The sequence below is a fragment of the Scyliorhinus torazame genome, chromosome 6 (assembly GCF_047496885.1).
Source record: "Scyliorhinus torazame isolate Kashiwa2021f chromosome 6, sScyTor2.1, whole genome shotgun sequence".
In the NCBI taxonomy this organism is placed as follows: Eukaryota; Metazoa; Chordata; class Chondrichthyes; order Carcharhiniformes; family Scyliorhinidae; genus Scyliorhinus; species Scyliorhinus torazame.
In genome coordinates, this window is record NC_092712.1 from 25,112,100 (window position 1) to 25,131,859 (window position 19,760).

At 47.9% G+C, this 19,760-nt stretch overlaps 1 protein-coding gene across 1 annotated transcript in view; it reads left to right on the forward strand.

The window, feature by feature from the left end:
- eef1db (eukaryotic translation elongation factor 1 delta b (guanine nucleotide exchange protein)) overlaps positions 1–19,760 on the forward strand; it is a 59,834-nt gene continuing 40,074 nt past the window's right edge. Inside the window, exon 1 of the mRNA XM_072508045.1 lies at positions 1–94. The gene's annotated coding sequence lies outside the window, so the exon portion shown is untranslated. The remainder of the gene's footprint in view (positions 95–19,760) is intronic.

The following is a 19,760-nucleotide window of genomic DNA, read 5'->3' on the forward strand; positions in this document are numbered from 1 at the left end:
ATGCGCTGTTGGGTGGAGGAAGGGAGCGCGACTGCGCTTGCGCGGTCTTTCCGGCACCAGGCGGCGGCGGTGGAGCAGCGAGTGAGGAGAGTGAGTAAGTACAGAGAGGGCAAAAACAACAGCGGCAAACACGAGAAGAGGCCCACAGACACACATCGAGGGGGGGATATTATTGCTGAGCCATTTAAATGAAGAGTCTTGTGCGTGTTGCGGGGGCGGGAGAGTGACGTCCACGAGAGGTACCGCTGCTGAACTGGACCCTCACCTGCACACGTGGTGGACAGGAAGCTCCCAGTGTAAAATGTCCTGTCGGTGTACCGACACTGAGATTCAAATGTCCTGTCGGTGTACCCGTACTGAGATTCAAATGTCCTGTCGGTGTACCCACACTGAGATTCAAATGTCCTGTCGGTGTACCCACACTGAGATTCAAATGCCCTGTAGGTGTACCCACACTGAGATTCAAATGTCCTGTCGGTGTACCCACACTGAGATTCAAATGTCCTGTCGGTGTACCCACACTGAGATTCAAATGTCCTGTCGGTGTACCCACACTGAGATTCAAATGCCCTGTCGGTGTACCCACACTGAGATTCAAATGCCCTGTAGGTGTACCCACACTGAGATTCAAATGTCCTGTCGGTGTACCCGCTCTGAGATTCACATGTCCTGTCGGTGTACCCACACAGATTCAAATGTCCTGTCGGTGTACCCGCACTGAGATTCAAATGTCCTGTCGGTGTACCCACACTGAGATTCAAATGTCCTGTCGGTGTACCCGCTCTGAGATTCACATGTCCTGTCGGTGTACCCACACAGATTCAAATGTCCTGTCGGTGTACCCGCACTGAGATTCAAATGTCCTGTCGGTGTGCCCGCACTGAGATTCAAATGTCCTGTCGGTGTGCCCGCACTGAGATTCAAATGTCCTGTCGGTGTACCCACACTGAGATTCAAATGTCCTGTCGGTGTACCCACACTGAGATTCAAATGTCCTGTCGGTGTACCCACACTGAGATTCAAATGTCCTGTCGGTGTACCCACACTGAGATTTAAATGTCCTGTCGGTGTTCCTGCACTGAGATTCAAATGTCCTGTCGGTGTGCCCGCACTGAGATTCAAATGTCCTGTCGGTGTGCCCGCACTGAGATTCAAATGTCCTGTCGGTGTACCCACACTGAGATTCAAATGTCCTGTCGGTGTACCCACACTGAGATTTAAATGTCCTGTCGGTGTTCCTGCACTGAGATTCAAATGTCCTGTCGGTGTACCCACACTGAGATTCAAATGTCCTGTCGGTGTACCCGCACTGAGATTCAAATGTCCTGTCGGTGTACCCACACTGAGATTCAAATGTCCTGTCGGTGTACCCGCACTGAGATTCAAATGTCCTGTCGGTGTACCCACACTGAGATTTAAATGTCCTGTAGGTGTACCCACACTGAGATTCACATGTCCTGTCGGTGTACCCACACTGAGATTTAAATGTCCTGTCGGTGTACCCACACTGAGATTCAAATGTCCTGCCGGTGTACCCGCACTGAGATTCAAATGTCCTGTCGGTGTACCCACACTGAGATTTAAATGTCCTGTCGGTGTACCCACACTGAGATTCACATGTCCTGTCGGTGTACCCACACTGAGATTCACATGTCCTGTTGGTGTACACACACTGAGATTCACATGTCCTGTCGGTGTACCCACACTGAGATTCAAATGTCCTGTTGGTGTACCCACACTGAGATTCAAATGTCCTGTCGGTGTACCCGCACTGAGACTCAAATGTCCTGTCGGTGTACCCACACTGAGATTTAAATGTCCTGTCGGTGTACCCACACTGAGATTTAAATGTCCTGTCCGTGTACCTGCACTGAGACTCAAATGTCCTGTAGGTGTACCCACACTGAGATTTAAATGTCCTGTCGGTGTACCCACACTGAGATTTAAATGTCCTGTCCGTGTACCTGCACTGAGACTCAAATGTCCTGTAGGTGTACCCACACTGAGATTCAAATGTCCTGTCGGTGTACCCACACTGAGATTCAAATGTCCTGTCGGTGTACCCACACTGAGATTCAAATGTCCTGTCGGTGTACCCACACTGAGATTCAAATGTCCTGTCGGTGTACCCACACTGAGATTCAAATGTCCTGTAGGTGTACCCACACTGAGATTCAAATGTCCTGTCGGTGTACCCACACTGAGATTCAAATGTCCTGTCGGTGTACCCACACTGAGATTCAAATGTCCTGTAGGTGTACCCACACTGAGATTCAAATGTCCTGTCGGTGTACCCACACTGAGATTCAAATGTCCTGTCGGTGTACCCACACTGAGATTCAAATGTCCTGTCTGTGTACCCACACTGAGATTCAAATGTCCTGTCGGTGTACCCACACTGAGACTCAAATGTCCTGTCGGTGTACCCACACTGAGATTCAAATGTCCTGTCGGTGTACCGACACTGAGATTCAAATGTCCTGTCGGTGTACCCACACTGAGATTCAAATGTCCTGTCGGTGTACCCACACTGAGACTCAAATGTCCTGTCGGTGTACCCACACTGAGATTCAAATGTCCTGTCGGTGTACCCACACTGAGATTTAAATGTCCTGTAGGTGTACCCACACTGAGATTCAAATGTCCTGTCGGTGTACCCACACTGAGATTCAAATGTCCTGTCGGTGTACCCACACTGAGATTTAAATGTCCTGTCGGTGTACCCACACTGAGAATCATGTCCTGTCGGTGTACCCACACTGAGACTCAAATGCCCTGTCGGTGTACCCACACTGAGATTTAAATGTCCTGTAGGTGTACCCACACTGAGATTTAAATGTCCTGTAGGTGTACCCACACTGAGATTCAAATGTCCTGTCGGTGTACCCACACTGAGATTTAAATGTCCTGTCCGTGTACCTGCACTGAGACTCAAATGTCCTGTAGGTGTACCCACACTGAGATTCAAATGTCCTGTCGGTGTACCCACACTGAGATTCAAATGTCCTGTAGGTGTACCCACACTGAGATTCAAATGTCCTGTCGGTGTACCCACACTGAGATTCAAATGTCCTGTCGGTGTACCCACACTGAGATTCAAATGTCCTGTCGGTGTACCCACACTGAGATTCAAATGTCCTGTCGGTGTACCCACACTGAGATTCAAATGTCCTGTCGGTGTACCCGCTCTGAGATTCACATGTCCTGTCGGTGTACCCACACAGATTCAAATGTCCTGTCGGTGTACCCGCACTGAGATTCAAATGTCCTGTCGGTGTGCCCGCACTGAGATTCAAATGTCCTGTCGGTGTGCCCGCACTGAGATTCAAATGTCCTGTCGGTGTACCCACACTGAGATTCAAATGTCCTGTCGGTGTACCCACACTGAGATTCAAATGTCCTGTCGGTGTACCCACACTGAGATTCAAATGTCCTGTCGGTGTACCCACACTGAGATTTAAATGTCCTGTCGGTGTTCCTGCACTGAGATTCAAATGTCCTGTCGGTGTGCCCGCACTGAGATTCAAATGTCCTGTCGGTGTGCCCGCACTGAGATTCAAATGTCCTGTCGGTGTACCCACACTGAGATTCAAATGTCCTGTCGGTGTACCCACACTGAGATTTAAATGTCCTGTCGGTGTTCCTGCACTGAGATTCAAATGTCCTGTCGGTGTACCCACACTGAGATTCAAATGTCCTGTCGGTGTACCCGCACTGAGATTCAAATGTCCTGTCGGTGTACCCACACTGAGATTCAAATGTCCTGTCGGTGTACCCGCACTGAGATTCAAATGTCCTGTCGGTGTACCCACACTGAGATTTAAATGTCCTGTAGGTGTACCCACACTGAGATTCACATGTCCTGTCGGTGTACCCACACTGAGATTTAAATGTCCTGTCGGTGTACCCACACTGAGATTCAAATGTCCTGCCGGTGTACCCGCACTGAGATTCAAATGTCCTGTCGGTGTACCCACACTGAGATTTAAATGTCCTGTCGGTGTACCCACACTGAGATTCACATGTCCTGTCGGTGTACCCACACTGAGATTCACATGTCCTGTTGGTGTACACACACTGAGATTCACATGTCCTGTCGGTGTACCCACACTGAGATTCAAATGTCCTGTTGGTGTACCCACACTGAGATTCAAATGTCCTGTCGGTGTACCCGCACTGAGACTCAAATGTCCTGTCGGTGTACCCACACTGAGATTTAAATGTCCTGTCGGTGTACCCACACTGAGATTTAAATGTCCTGTCCGTGTACCTGCACTGAGACTCAAATGTCCTGTAGGTGTACCCACACTGAGATTTAAATGTCCTGTCGGTGTACCCACACTGAGATTTAAATGTCCTGTCCGTGTACCTGCACTGAGACTCAAATGTCCTGTAGGTGTACCCACACTGAGATTCAAATGTCCTGTCGGTGTACCCACACTGAGATTCAAATGTCCTGTCGGTGTACCCACACTGAGATTCAAATGTCCTGTCGGTGTACCCACACTGAGATTCAAATGTCCTGTAGGTGTACCCACACTGAGATTCAAATGTCCTGTCGGTGTACCCACACTGAGATTCAAATGTCCTGTCGGTGTACCCACACTGAGATTCAAATGTCCTGTAGGTGTACCCACACTGAGATTCAAATGTCCTGTCGGTGTACCCACACTGAGATTCAAATGTCCTGTCGGTGTACCCACACTGAGATTCAAATGTCCTGTCGGTGTACCCACACTGAGATTCAAATGTCCTGTCGGTGTACCCACACTGAGACTCAAATGTCCTGTCGGTGTACCCACACTGAGATTCAAATGTCCTGTCGGTGTACCGACACTGAGATTCAAATGTCCTGTCGGTGTACCCACACTGAGATTCAAATGTCCTGTCGGTGTACCCACACTGAGACTCAAATGTCCTGTCGGTGTACCCACACTGAGATTCAAATGTCCTGTCGGTGTACCCACACTGAGATTTAAATGTCCTGTAGGTGTACCCACACTGAGATTCAAATGTCCTGTCGGTGTACCCACACTGAGATTCAAATGTCCTGTCGGTGTACCCACACTGAGATTTAAATGTCCTGTCGGTGTACCCACACTGAGAATCATGTCCTGTCGGTGTACCCACACTGAGACTCAAATGCCCTGTCGGTGTACCCACACTGAGATTTAAATGTCCTGTAGGTGTACCCACACTGAGATTTAAATGTCCTGTAGGTGTACCCACACTGAGATTCAAATGTCCTGTCGGTGTACCCACACTGAGATTTAAATGTCCTGTCCGTGTACCTGCACTGAGACTCAAATGTCCTGTAGGTGTACCCACACTGAGATTCAAATGTCCTGTCGGTGTACCCACACTGAGATTCAAATGTCCTGTAGGTGTACCCACACTGAGATTCAAATGTCCTGTCGGTGTACCCACACTGAGATTCAAATGTCCTGTCGGTGTACCCACACTGAGATTCAAATGTCCTGTCGGTGTACCCACACTGAGATTCAAATGTCCTGTCGGTGTACCCACACTGAGACTCAAATGTCCTGTCGGTGTACCCACACTGAGATTCAAATGTCCTGTCGGTGTACCCACACTGAGATTCAAATGTCCTGTCGGTGTACCCACACTGAGATTCAAATGTCCTGTCGGTGTACCCACACTGAGACTCAAATGTCCTGTCGGGGTACCCACACTGAGATTCAAATGTCCTGTCGGTGTACCCACACTGAGATTTAAATGTCCTGTAGGTGTACCCACACTGAGATTCAAATGTCCTGTCGGTGTACCCACACTGAGATTCAAATGTCCTGTCGGTGTACCCACACTGAGACTCAAATGTCCTGTCGGTGTACCCACACTGAGATTCAAATGTCCTGTCGGTGTACCCACACTGAGATTTAAATGTCCTGTAGGTGTACCCACACTGAGAATCATGTCCTGTCGGTGTACCCACACTGAGACTCAAATGCCCTGTCGGTGTACCCACACTGAGATTTAAATGTCCTGTAGGTGTACCCACACTGAGATTCAAATGTCCTGTCGGTGTACCCACACTGAGATTTAAATGTCCTGTAGGTGTACCCACACTGAGATTCAAATGTCCTGTCGGTGTACCCACACTGAGATTCAAATGTCCTGTCGGTGTACCCACACTGAGATTCAAATGTCCTGTCGGTGTACCCACACTGAGATTCAAATGTCCTGTCGGTGTACCCACACTGAGACTCAAATGTCCTGTCGGTGTACCCACACTGAGATTCAAATGTCCTGTCGGTGTACCCACACTGAGATTTAAATGTCCTGTAGGTGTACCCACACTGAGAATCATGTCCTGTCGGTGTACCCACACTGAGACTCAAATGCCCTGTCGGTGTACCCACACTGAGATTTAAATGTCCTGTAGGTGTACCCACACTGAGATTCAAATGTCCTGTCGGTGTACCCACACTGAGATTTAAATGTCCTGTAGGTGTACCCACACTGAGATTCAAATGTCCTGTCGGTGTACCCACACTGAGATTCAAATGTCCTGTCGGTGTACCCACACTGAGACTCAAATGTCCTGTCGGTGTACCCACACTGAGATTCAAATGTCCTGTCGGTGTACCCACACTGAGATTTAAATGTCCTGTAGGTGTACCCACACTGAGACTCATGTCCTGTCGGTGTACCCACACTGAGACTCAAATGTCCTGTCGGTGTACCCACACTGAGATTTAAATGTCCTGTCGGTGTACCCACACTGAGATTCAAATGTCCTGTCGGTGTACCCACACTGCGATTTAAATGTCCTGTAGGTGTACCCACACTGAGATTCAAATGTCCTGTCGGAGTACCCGCACTGAGACTCAAATGCCCTGTTGGTGTACCCGCACTGAGATTCAAATGCCCTGTAGGTGTACCCACACTGAGATTCAAATGTCCTGTCGGTGTACCCACACTGAGATTCAAATGTCCTGTCGGTGTACCCGCACTGAGATTCAAATGTCCTGTCGGTGTACCCACACTGAGACTCATGTCCTGTCGGTGTACCCACACTGAGACTCAAATGCCCTGTCGGTGTACCCACACTGAGACTCAAATGTCCTGTCGGTGTACCCACACTGAGATTCAAATGTCCTGTCGGTGTACCCACACTGAGATTTAAATGTCCTGTAGGTGTACCCGCACTGAGATTTAAATGTCCTGTCGGTGTACCCATACTGAGATTTAAATGTCCTGTCGGTGGACCCACACTGAGATTCAAATGTCCTGTCGGTGTACCCACACTGAGATTTAAATGTCCTGTCGGTGTACCCACACTGAGATACAAATGTCCTGTCGGTGTACCCATACTGAGATTCAAATGTCCTGTCGGTGTACCCGCGCTGAGATTCAAATGTCCTGTCGGTGTACCCGCGCTGAGATTCAAATGTCCTGTCGGTGTACCCACACTGAGATTTAAATGTCCTGTCGGTGTACCCACACTGAGATTCAAATGTCCTGTCGGTGTACCCACACTGAGATTTAAATGTCCTGTCGGTGTACCCATACTGAGATTTAAATGTCCTGTCGGTGTACCCACACTGAGATTTAAATGTCCTGACGGTGTACCCACACTGATATTTAAATGTCCTGTAGGTGTACCCACACTGAGAATCATGTCCTGTCGGTGTACCCACACTGAGACTCAAATGCCCTGTCGGTGTACCCACACTGAGATTTAAATGTCCTGTAGGTGTACCCACACTGAGATTCAAATGTCCTGTCGGTGTACCCACACTGAGATTTAAATGTCCTGTAGGTGTACCCACACTGAGATTCAAATGTCCTGTCGGTGTACCCACACTGAGATTCAAATGTCCTGTCGGTGTACCCACACTGAGATTTAAATGTCCTGTAGGTGTACCCACACTGAGATTCAAATGTCCTGTCGGTGTACCCACACTGAGATTCAAATGTCCTGTCGGTGTACCCACACTGAGACTCAAATGTCCTGTCGGTGTACCCACACTGAGATTCAAATGTCCTGTCGGTGTACCCACACTGAGATTTAAATGTCCTGTAGGTGTACCCACACTGAGAATCATGTCCTGTCGGTGTACCCACACTGAGACTCAAATGCCCTGTCGGTGTACCCACACTGAGATTTAAATGTCCTGTAGGTGTACCCACACTGAGATTCAAATGTCCTGTCGGTGTACCCACACTGAGATTTAAATGTCCTGTAGGTGTACCCACACTGAGATTCAAATGTCCTGTCGGTGTACCCACACTGAGATTCAAATGTCCTGTCGGAGTACCCGCACTGAGACTCAAATGCCCTGTTGGTGTACCCGCACTGAGATTCAAATGCCCTGTAGGTGTACCCACACTGAGATTCAAATGTCCTGTCGGTGTACCCACACTGAGATTCAAATGTCCTGTCGGTGTACCCGCACTGAGATTCAAATGTCCTGTCGGTGTACCCACACTGAGACTCATGTCCTGTCGGTGTACCCACACTGAGACTCAAATGCCCTGTCGGTGTACCCACACTGAGACTCAAATGTCCTGTCGGTGTACCCACACTGAGATTCAAATGTCCTGTCGGTGTACCCACACTGAGATTTAAATGTCCTGTAGGTGTACCCACACTGAGATTCAAATGTCCTGTCGGTGTACCCACACTGAGATACAAATGTCCTGTCGGTGTACCCATACTGAGATTCAAATGTCCTGTCCGTGTACCCGCACTGAGATTTAAATGTCCTGTCGGTGTACCCATACTGAGATTTAAATGTCCTGTCGGTGGACCCACACTGAGATTCAAATGTCCTGTCGGTGTACCCACACTGAGATTTAAATGTCCTGTCGGTGTACCCACACTGAGATACAAATGTCCTGTCGGTGTACCCATACTGAGATTCAAATGTCCTGTCGGTGTACCCGCGCTGAGATTCAAATGTCCTGTCGGTGTACCCGCGCTGAGATTCAAATGTCCTGTCGGTGTACCCACACTGAGATTTAAATGTCCTGTCGGTGTACCCACACTGAGATTCAAATGTCCTGTCGGTGTACCCACACTGAGATTTAAATGTCCTGTCGGTGTACCCATACTGAGATTTAAATGTCCTGTCGGTGTACCCACACTGAGATTTAAATGTCCTGACGGTGTACCCACACTGATATTTAAATGTCCTGTAGGTGTACCCACACTGATATTTAAATGTCCTGACGGTGTACCCACACTGATATTTAAATGTCCTGTCGGTGTTCCCACACTGAGACTCAAATGTCCTGTCGGTGTACCCACACTGATATTCAAATGTCCTGTCGGTGTACCGACACTGAGACTCAAATGTCCTGTCGGTGTACCCACACTAAGACTCAAATGTCCTGTCGGTGTACCCACACTGATATTCAAATGTCCTGTCGGTGTACCGACACTGAGATTCAAATGTCCTGTCGGTGTACCCACACTGAGATTCAAATGTCCTGTCGGTGTTCCCACACTGAGACTCAAATGTCCTGTCGGTGTACCCACACTGATATTCAAATGTCCTGTCGGTGTACCGACACTGAGATTCAAATGTCCTGTCGGTGTACCCACACTGAGATTCAAATGTCCTGTCGGTGTACCGACACTGAGACTCAAATGTCCTGTCGGTGTACCCACACTGAGATTCAAATGTCCTGTCGGTGTACCCACACTGAGATTCAAATGTTCTGTCGGTGTACCCACACTGAGATTCAAATGTCCTGTCGGTGTACCCACACTGAGATTCAAATGTCCTGTCGGTGTACCCACACTGAGACTCAAATGTCCTGTCGGTGTACCCACACTGAGATTCAAATGTCCTGTCGGTGTACCGACACTGAGACTCAAATGTCCTGTCGGTGTACCCACACTGAGATTCAAATGTCCTGTCGGTGTACCCACACTGAGATTCAAATGTCCTGTCGGTGTACCCACACTGAGATTCAAATGTCCTGTCGGTGTACCCACACTGAGACTCAAATGTCCTGTCGGTGTACCCACACTGAGATTCAAATGTCCTGTCGGTGTACCCACACTGAGATTTAAATGTCCTGTAGGTGTACCCACACTGAGATTTAAATGTCCTGTCGGTGTACCCACACTGAGACTCATGCCCTGTCGGTGTACCCACACTGAGACTCAAATGCCCTGTCGGTGTACCCACACTGAGACTCAAATGTCCTGTCGGTGTACCCACGCTGAGATTTAAATGTCCTGTCGGTGTACCCACACTGAGATTCAAATGTCCTGTAGGTGTACCCACACTGAGATTCAAATGTCCTGTCGGTGTACCCACACTGAGATTTAAATGTCCTGTAGGTGTACCCACACTGAGATTCAAATGTCCTGTCGGTGTACCCACACTGAGATCAAATGCCCTGTTGGTGAACCCGCACTGAGATTCAAATGCCCTGTAGGTGTACCCACACTGAGATTCAAATGTCCTGTCGGTGTACCCACACTGAGATTCAAATGTCCTGTCGGTGTACCCACACTGAGACTCAAATGCCCTGTCGGTGTACCCACACTGAGACTCAAATGTCCTGTCGGTGTACCCACACTGAGATTCAAATGTCCTGTCGGTGTACCCACACTGAGATTGAAATGTCCTGTAGGTGTACCCACACTGAGATTCAAATGTCCTGTCGGTGTACCCACACTGAGATTCAAATGTCCTGTCGGTGTACCCACACTGAGATTTAAATGTCCTGTCGGTGGACCCACACTGAGATTCAAATGTCCTGTCGGTGTACCCACACTGAGATTTAAATGTCCTGTCGGTGTACCCACACTGAGATTCAAATGTTCTGTCGGTGTACCCGCACTGAGATTTAAATGTCCTGTCGGTGTACCCATACTGAGATTTAAATGTCCTGTCGGTGTACCCACACTGAGATTCAAATGTCCTGTCGGTGTACCCACACTGAGATTTAAATGTCCTGTCAGTGTCCCCACACTGAGATTCAAATGTCCTGTCGGTGTACCCACACTGAGATTTAGATGTCCTGTCAGTGTACCCACACTGAGATTCAAATGTCCTGTCGGTGTACCCGCACTGAGATTTAAATGTCCTGTCGGTGTTCCTGCACTGAGATTCAAATGTCCTGTCGGTGTACCCACACTGAGATTTAAATGTCCTGAAGGCGTATCCACACTGAGATTCAAATATCCTGTCGGTGTACCCATAATGAGATTCAAATGTCCTGTCGGTGTACCCACACTGAGATTCAAATGTCCTGTCGGTGTACCCACACTGAGATTTAAATGTCCTGACGGTGTACCCACACTGATATTTAAATGTCCTGTCGGTGTTCCCACACTGAGACTCAAATGTCCTGTCGGTGTACCCACACTGATATTCAAATGTCCTGTCGGTGTACCGACACTGAGACTCAAATGTCCTGTCGGTGTACCCACACTAAGACTCAAATGTCCTGTCGGTGTACCCACACTGATATTCAAATGTCCTGTCGGTGTACCGACACTGAGATTCAAATGTCCTGTCGGTGTACCCACACTGAGATTCAAATGTCCTGTCGGTGTTCCCACACTGAGACTCAAATGTCCTGTCGGTGTACCCACACTGATATTCAAATGTCCTGTCGGTGTACCGACACTGAGATTCAAATGTCCTGTCGGTGTACCCACACTGAGATTCAAATGTCCTGTCGGTGTACCGACACTGAGACTCAAATGTCCTGTCGGTGTACCCACACTGAGATTCAAATGTCCTGTCGGTGTACCCACACTGAGATTCAAATGTTCTGTCGGTGTACCCACACTGAGATTCAAATGTCCTGTCGGTGTACCCACACTGAGATTCAAATGTCCTGTCGGTGTACCCACACTGAGACTCAAATGTCCTGTCGGTGTACCCACACTGAGATTCAAATGTCCTGTCGGTGTACCGACACTGAGACTCAAATGTCCTGTCGGTGTACCCACACTGAGATTCAAATGTCCTGTCGGTGTACCCACACTGAGATTCAAATGTCCTGTCGGTGTACCCACACTGAGATTCAAATGTCCTGTCGGTGTACCCACACTGAGACTCAAATGTCCTGTCGGTGTACCCACACTGAGATTCAAATGTCCTGTCGGTGTACCCACACTGAGATTTAAATGTCCTGTAGGTGTACCCACACTGAGATTTAAATGTCCTGTCGGTGTACCCACACTGAGACTCATGTCCTGTCGGTGTACCCACACTGAGACTCAAATGCCCTGTCGGTGTACCCACACTGAGACTCAAATGTCCTGTCGGTGTACCCACGCTGAGATTTAAATGTCCTGTCGGTGTACCCACACTGAGATTCAAATGTCCTGTAGGTGTACCCACACTGAGATTCAAATGTCCTGTCGGTGTACCCACACTGAGATTTAAATGTCCTGTAGGTGTACCCACACTGAGATTCAAATGTCCTGTCGGTGTACCCACACTGAGACTCAAATGCCCTGTTGGTGAACCCGCACTGAGATTCAAATGCCCTGTAGGTGTACCCACACTGAGATTCAAATGTCCTGTCGGTGTACCCACACTGAGATTCAAATGTCCTGTCGGTGTACCCACACTGAGACTCAAATGCCCTGTCGGTGTACCCACACTGAGACTCAAATGTCCTGTCGGTGAACCCACACTGAGATTCAAATGTCCTGTCGGTGTACCCACACTGAGATTTAAATGTCCTGTAGGTGTACCCACACTGAGATTCAAATGTCCTGTCGGTGTACCCACACTGAGATTCAAATGTCCTGTCGGTGTACCCACACTGAGATTTAAATGTCCTGTCGGTGGACCCACACTGAGATTCAAATGTCCTGTCGGTGTACCCACACTGAGATTTAAATGTCCTGTCGGTGTACCCACACTGAGATTCAAATGTTCTGTCGGTGTACCCGCACTGAGATTTAAATGTCCTGTCGGTGTACCCATACTGAGATTTAAATGTCCTGTCGGTGTACCCACACTGAGATTCAAATGTCCTGTCGGTGTACCCACACTGAGATTTAAATGTCCTGTCAGTGTCCCCACACTGAGATTCAAATGTCCTGTCGGTGTACCCACACTGAGATTTAGATGTCCTGTCAGTGTACCCACACTGAGATTCAAATGTCCTGTCGGTGTACCCGCACTGAGATTTAAATGTCCTGTCGGTGTTCCTGCACTGAGATTCAAATGTCCTGTCGGTGTACCCACACTGAGATTTAAATGTCCTGAAGGCGTATCCACACTGAGATTCAAATATCCTGTCGGTGTACCCATAATGAGATTCAAATGTCCTGTCGGTGTACCCACACTGAGATTCAAATGTCCTGTCGGTGTACCCACACTGAGATTTAAATGTCCTGTCGGTGTACCCGCGCTGAGATTCAAATGTCCTGTAGGTGTACCCGCATTGAGATTCAAATGTCCTGTCGGTGTACCCACACTGAGATTTAAATGTCCTGTCGGTGTACCGACACTGAGACTCAAATGTCCTGTCGGTGTACCCACACTGAGATTCAAATGTCCTGTCGGTGTACCCACACTGAGATTCAAATGTCCTGTAGGTGGACCCACACTGAGATTCAAATGTCCTGTAGGTGTACCCACACTGAAATTTAAATGTCCTGTCAGTGTACCCACACTGAGATTCAAATGTCCTGTAGGTGTACCCGCACTGAGATTCAAATGTCCTGCAGGTGTACCCGCACTGAGATTTAAATGTCCTGTCGGTGTACCCACACTGAGATTTACATGTCCTGAAGGTGTACCCACACTGAGATTTAAATGTCCTGTCGGTGTACCCACACTGAGATTCAAATGTCCTGTCGGTGTACCCGCACTGAGATTTAAATGTCCTGTCGGTGTACCTGCACTGAGATTCAAATGTCCTGTACGTGTACCCACACTGAGATTTAAATGTCCTGTCGGTGTACCCACACTGAGATTCAAATGTCCTGTCGGTGTACCCGCACTGAGATTTAAATGTCCTGTCGGTGTACCTGCACTGAGATTCAAATGTCCTGTACGTGTACCCACACTGAGATTTAAATGTCCTGTCGGTGTACCCACACTGAGATTTACATGTCCTGAAGGTGTACCCACACTGAGATTTAAATGTCCTGTCGGTGTACCCACACTGAGATTCAAATGTCCTGTCGGTGTACCCGCACTGAGATTTAATAGTCCTGTCGGTGTACCCACACTGAGATTCAAATGTCCTGTAGGTGTACCCACACTGAGATTGAAATGTCCTGTAGGTGTACCCACACTGAGATTTAAAAGTCCTGTCGGTGTACCCACACTGAGATTCAAATGTCCTGTCGGTGTACCCACACTGAGATTCAAATGTCCTGTACGTGTACCCACACTGAGATTTAAATGTCCTGTCGGTGGACCCACACTGAGATTCAAATGTCCTCTAGGTGTACCCACACTGAGATTCAAATGTCCTGTAGGTGTACCCACACTGAGACTCAAATGTCCTGTCGGTGTGCCCACACTGAGATTTAAATGTCCTGTCGGTGTACCCACACTGAGATTTAAATGTCCTGTAGGTGTACCCACACTGAGATTTAAATGTCCTGTCGGTGTACCCACACTGAGATTCAAATGTCCTCTAGGTGTACCCATACTGAGATTTAAATGTCCTGTAGGTGTACCCACACTGAGATTTAAATGTCCTGTCGGTGTACCCACACTGAGATTCAAATGTCCTCTAGGTGTACCCACACTGATATTCAAATGTCCTGTTTGTGTACCCACACAGATTCAAATGTCCTGTCGGTGTACCCATACTGAGATTTAAATGTCCTGTAGGTGTACCCACACTGAGATTCAAATGTCCTGTCGGTGTACCCACACTGAGATTCAAATGTCCTCTAGGTGTACCCACACTGAGATTCAAATGTCCTGTTTGTGTACCCACACAGATTCAAATGTCCTGTCGGTGTACCCATACTGAGATTTAAATGTCCTGTCGGTGTACCCACACTGAGATTCACATGTCCTGTCGGTGTACCCACACTGAGATTCAAATGTTCTGTCGGTGTACCCACACTGAGATTTAAATGTCCTGTCGGTGTACCCACACTGAGATTCAAATGTCCTCTAGGTGTACCCACACTGAGATTCAAATGTCCTGTTTGTGTACCCACACTGAGATTCAAATGTCCTGTCGGTGTACCCACACTGATATTCAAATGTCCTGTCGGTGTACCCACACTGAGATTTAAATGTCCTGTCGGTGTACCCACACTGAGATTTAAATGTCCTTTCAGTGTACCCACACTGAGATTCAGATGTCCTGTCGGTGTACCCGCACTGAGATTCAAATGTCCTGTAGGTGTACCCACACTGAGATTCAAATGTCCTGTCGGTGTACCCACACTGAGATTTAAATGTCCTGTCGGTGTACCCGCACTGAGATTTAAATGTCCTGTAGGTGTACCCGTACTGAGATTTAAATGTCCTGTCGGTGTACCCACACTGAGATTTAAATGTCCTTTCAGTGGACCCACACTGAGATTCAGATGTCCTGTCGGTGTACCCGCACTGAGACTCAAATGTCCTGTCGGTGTACCCACACTGAGATTCAAATGTCCTGTAGGTGTACCCACACTGAGATTCAAATGTCCTGTCGGTGTACCCACACTGAGATTTAAATGTCCTGTAGGTGTACCCACACTAAGACTCATGTCCTGTCGGTGTACCCACACTGAGATTCAAATGTCCTGTCGGTGTACCCACACTGAGATTTAAATGTCCTGTAGGTGTACCCACACTGAGATTCAAATGTCCTGTCGGTGTACCCACACTGAGATTTAAATGTCCTGTAGGTGTACCCACACTGAGATTCAAATGTCCTGTCGGTGTACCCACACTGAGATTTAAATGTCCTGTAGGTGTACCCACACTGAGATTCAAATGTCCTGTAGGTGTACCCACACTGAGATTCAAATGTCCTGTCGGTGTACCTGCACTGAGACTCAAATGTCCTGTTTGTGTACCCACACTGAGATTCAAATGTCCTGTCGGTGTACCCACACTGAGATTCAAATGTCCTGTCGGTGTACCCACACTGAGATTCAAATGTCCTGTCGGTGTACCCACACTGAGACTCAAATGTCCTGTTTGTGTACCCACACTGAGATTCAAATGTCCTGTCGGTGTACCCACACTGAGATTCAAATGTCCTGTCGGTGTACCCACACTGAGATTCAAATGTCCTGTCGGTGTACCCACACTGAGATTAAAATGTCCTGTCGGTGTACCCACACTGAGATTTAAATGTCCTGTCGGTGTACCCACACTGAGATTCAAATGTTCTGTCGGTGTACCCGCACTGAGATTTAAATGTCCTGTCGGTGTACCCATACTGAGATTTAAATGTCCTGTCGGTGTACCCACACTGAGATTCAAATGTCCTGTCGGTGTACCCACACTGAGATTTAAATGTCCTGTCAGTGTCCCCACACTGAGATTCAAATGTCCTGTCGGTGTACCCACACTGAGATTTAGATGTCCTGTCAGTGTACCCACACTGAGATTCAAATGTCCTGTCGGTGTACCCGCACTGAGATTTAAATGTCCTGTCGGTGTTCCTGCACTGAGATTCAAATGTCCTGTCGGTGTACCCACACTGAGATTTAAATGTCCTGAAGGCGTATCCACACTGAGATTCAAATATCCTGTCGGTGTACCCATAATGAGATTCAAATGTCCTGTCGGTGTACCCACACTGAGATTCAAATGTCCTGTCGGTGTACCCACACTGAGATTTAAATGTCCTGTCGGTGTACCCGCGCTGAGATTCAAATGTCCTGTAGGTGTACCCGCATTGAGATTCAAATGTCCTGTCGGTGTACCCACACTGAGATTTAAATGTCCTGTCGGTGTACCGACACTGAGACTCAAATGTCCTGTCGGTGTACCCACACTGAGATTCAAATGTCCTGTCGGTGTACCCACACTGAGATTCAAATGTCCTGTAGGTGGACCCACACTGAGATTCAAATGTCCTGTAGGTGTACCCACACTGAAATTTAAATGTCCTGTCAGTGTACCCACACTGAGATTCAAATGTCCTGTAGGTGTACCCGCACTGAGATTCAAATGTCCTGCAGGTGTACCCGCACTGAGATTTAAATGTCCTGTCGGTGTACCCACACTGAGATTTACATGTCCTGAAGGTGTACCCACACTGAGATTTAAATGTCCTGTCGGTGTACCCACACTGAGATTCAAATGTCCTGTCGGTGTACCCGCACTGAGATTTAAATGTCCTGTCGGTGTACCTGCACTGAGATTCAAATGTCCTGTACGTGTACCCACACTGAGATTTAAATGTCCTGTCGGTGTACCCACACTGAGATTCAAATGTCCTGTCGGTGTACCCGCACTGAGATTTAAATGTCCTGTCGGTGTACCTGCACTGAGATTCAAATGTCCTGTACGTGTACCCACACTGAGATTTAAATGTCCTGTCGGTGTACCCACACTGAGATTTACATGTCCTGAAGGTGTACCCACACTGAGATTTAAATGTCCTGTCGGTGTACCCACACTGAGATTCAAATGTCCTGTCGGTGTACCCGCACTGAGATTTAATAGTCCTGTCGGTGTACCCACACTGAGATTCAAATGTCCTGTAGGTGTACCCACACTGAGATTGAAATGTCCTGTAGGTGTACCCACACTGAGATTTAAAAGTCCTGTCGGTGTACCCACACTGAGATTCAAATGTCCTGTCGGTGTACCCACACTGAGATTCAAATGTCCTGTACGTGTACCCACACTGAGATTTAAATGTCCTGTCGGTGTACCCACACTGAGATTCAAATGTCCTCTAGGTGTACCCACACTGAGATTCAAATGTCCTGTAGGTGTACCCACACTGAGATTCAAATGTCCTGTTGGTGTACCCACACTGAGATTCAAATGTCCTGTCGGTGTACCCGCACTGAGATTTAAATGTCTTGTCCGTGTACCCACACTGAGATTCAAATGTCCTGTCGGTGTACCCGCACTGAGATTCAAATGTCCTGTCGGTGTACCCACACTGAGATTTAAATGTCCTGTTGGTGTACCCACACAGATTCAAATGTCCTGTCGGTGTACCCATACTGAGATTTAAATGTCCTGTTGGTGTACCCACACTGAGACTCAAATGTCCTGTCGGTGTGCCCACACTGAGATTTAAATGTCCTGTCGGTGTACCCACACTGAGATTTAAATGTCCTGTAGGTGTACCCACACTGAGATTTAAATGTCCTGTCGGTGTACCCACACTGAGATTCAAATGTCCTCTAGGTGTACCCATACTGAGATTTAAATGTCCTGTAGGTGTACCCACACTGAGATTTAAATGTCCTGTCGGTGTACCCACACTGAGATTCAAATGTCCTCTAGGTGTACCCACACTGATATTCAAATGTCCTGTTTGTGTACCCACACAGATTCAAATGTCCTGTCGGTGTACCCATACTGAGATTCAAATGTCCTGTCGGTGTACCCACACTGAGATTCAAATGTCCTCTAGGTGTACCCACACTGAGATTCAAATGTCCTGTTTGTGTACCCACACAGATTCAAATGTCCTGTCGGTGTACCCATACTGAGATTTAAATGTCCTGTCGGTGTACCCACACTGAGATTCACATGTCCTGTCGGTGTACCCACACTGAGATTCAAATGTTCTGTCGGTGTACCCACACTGAGATTTAAATGTCCTGTCGGTGTACCCACACTGAGATTCAAATGTCCTCTAGGTGTACCCACACTGAGATTCAAATGTCCTGTTTGTGTACCCACACTGAGATTCAAATGTCCTGTCGGTGTACCCACACTGATATTCAAATGTCCTGTCGGTGTACCCACACTGAGATTTAAATGTCCTGTCGGTGTACCCACACTGAGATTTAAATGTCCTTTCAGTGTACCCACACTGAGATTCAGATGTCCTGTCGGTGTACCCGCACTGAGATTCAAATGTCCTGTAGGTGTACCCACACTGAGATTCAAATGTCCTGTCGGTGTACCCACACTGAGATTTAAATGTCCTGTCGGTGTACCCGCACTGAGATTTAAATGTCCTGTAGGTGTACCCGTACTGAGATTTAAATGTCCTGTCGGTGTACCCACACTGAGATTTAAATGTCCTTTCAGTGTACCCACACTGAGATTCAGATGTCCTGTCGGTGTACCCGCACTGAGACTCAAATGTCCTGTCGGTGTACCCACACTGAGATTCAAATGTCCTGTAGGTGTACCCACACTGAGATTCAAATGTCCTGTCGGTGTACCCACACTGAGATTTAAATGTCCTGTAGGTGTACCCACACTAAGACTCATGTCCTGTCGGTGTACCCACACTGAGATTCAAATGTCCTGTCGGTGTACCCACACTGAGATTTAAATGTCCTGTAGGTGTACCCACACTGAGATTCAAATGTCCTGTCGGTGTACCCACACTGAGATTTAAATGTCCTGTAGGTGTACCCACACTGAGATTCAAATGTCCTGTCGGTGTACCCACACTGAGATTTAAATGTCCTGTAGGTGTACCCACACTGAGATTCAAATGTCCTGTAGGTGTACCCACACTGAGATTCAAATGTCCTGTCGGTGTACCTGCACTGAGATTCAAATGTCCTGTTTGTGTACCCACACTGAGATTTAAATGTCCTGTCGGTGTACCCACACTGAGATTTAAATGTCCTGTCGGTGTACCCACACTGAGATTCAAATGTCCTGTCGGTGTACCCGCACTGAGATTTA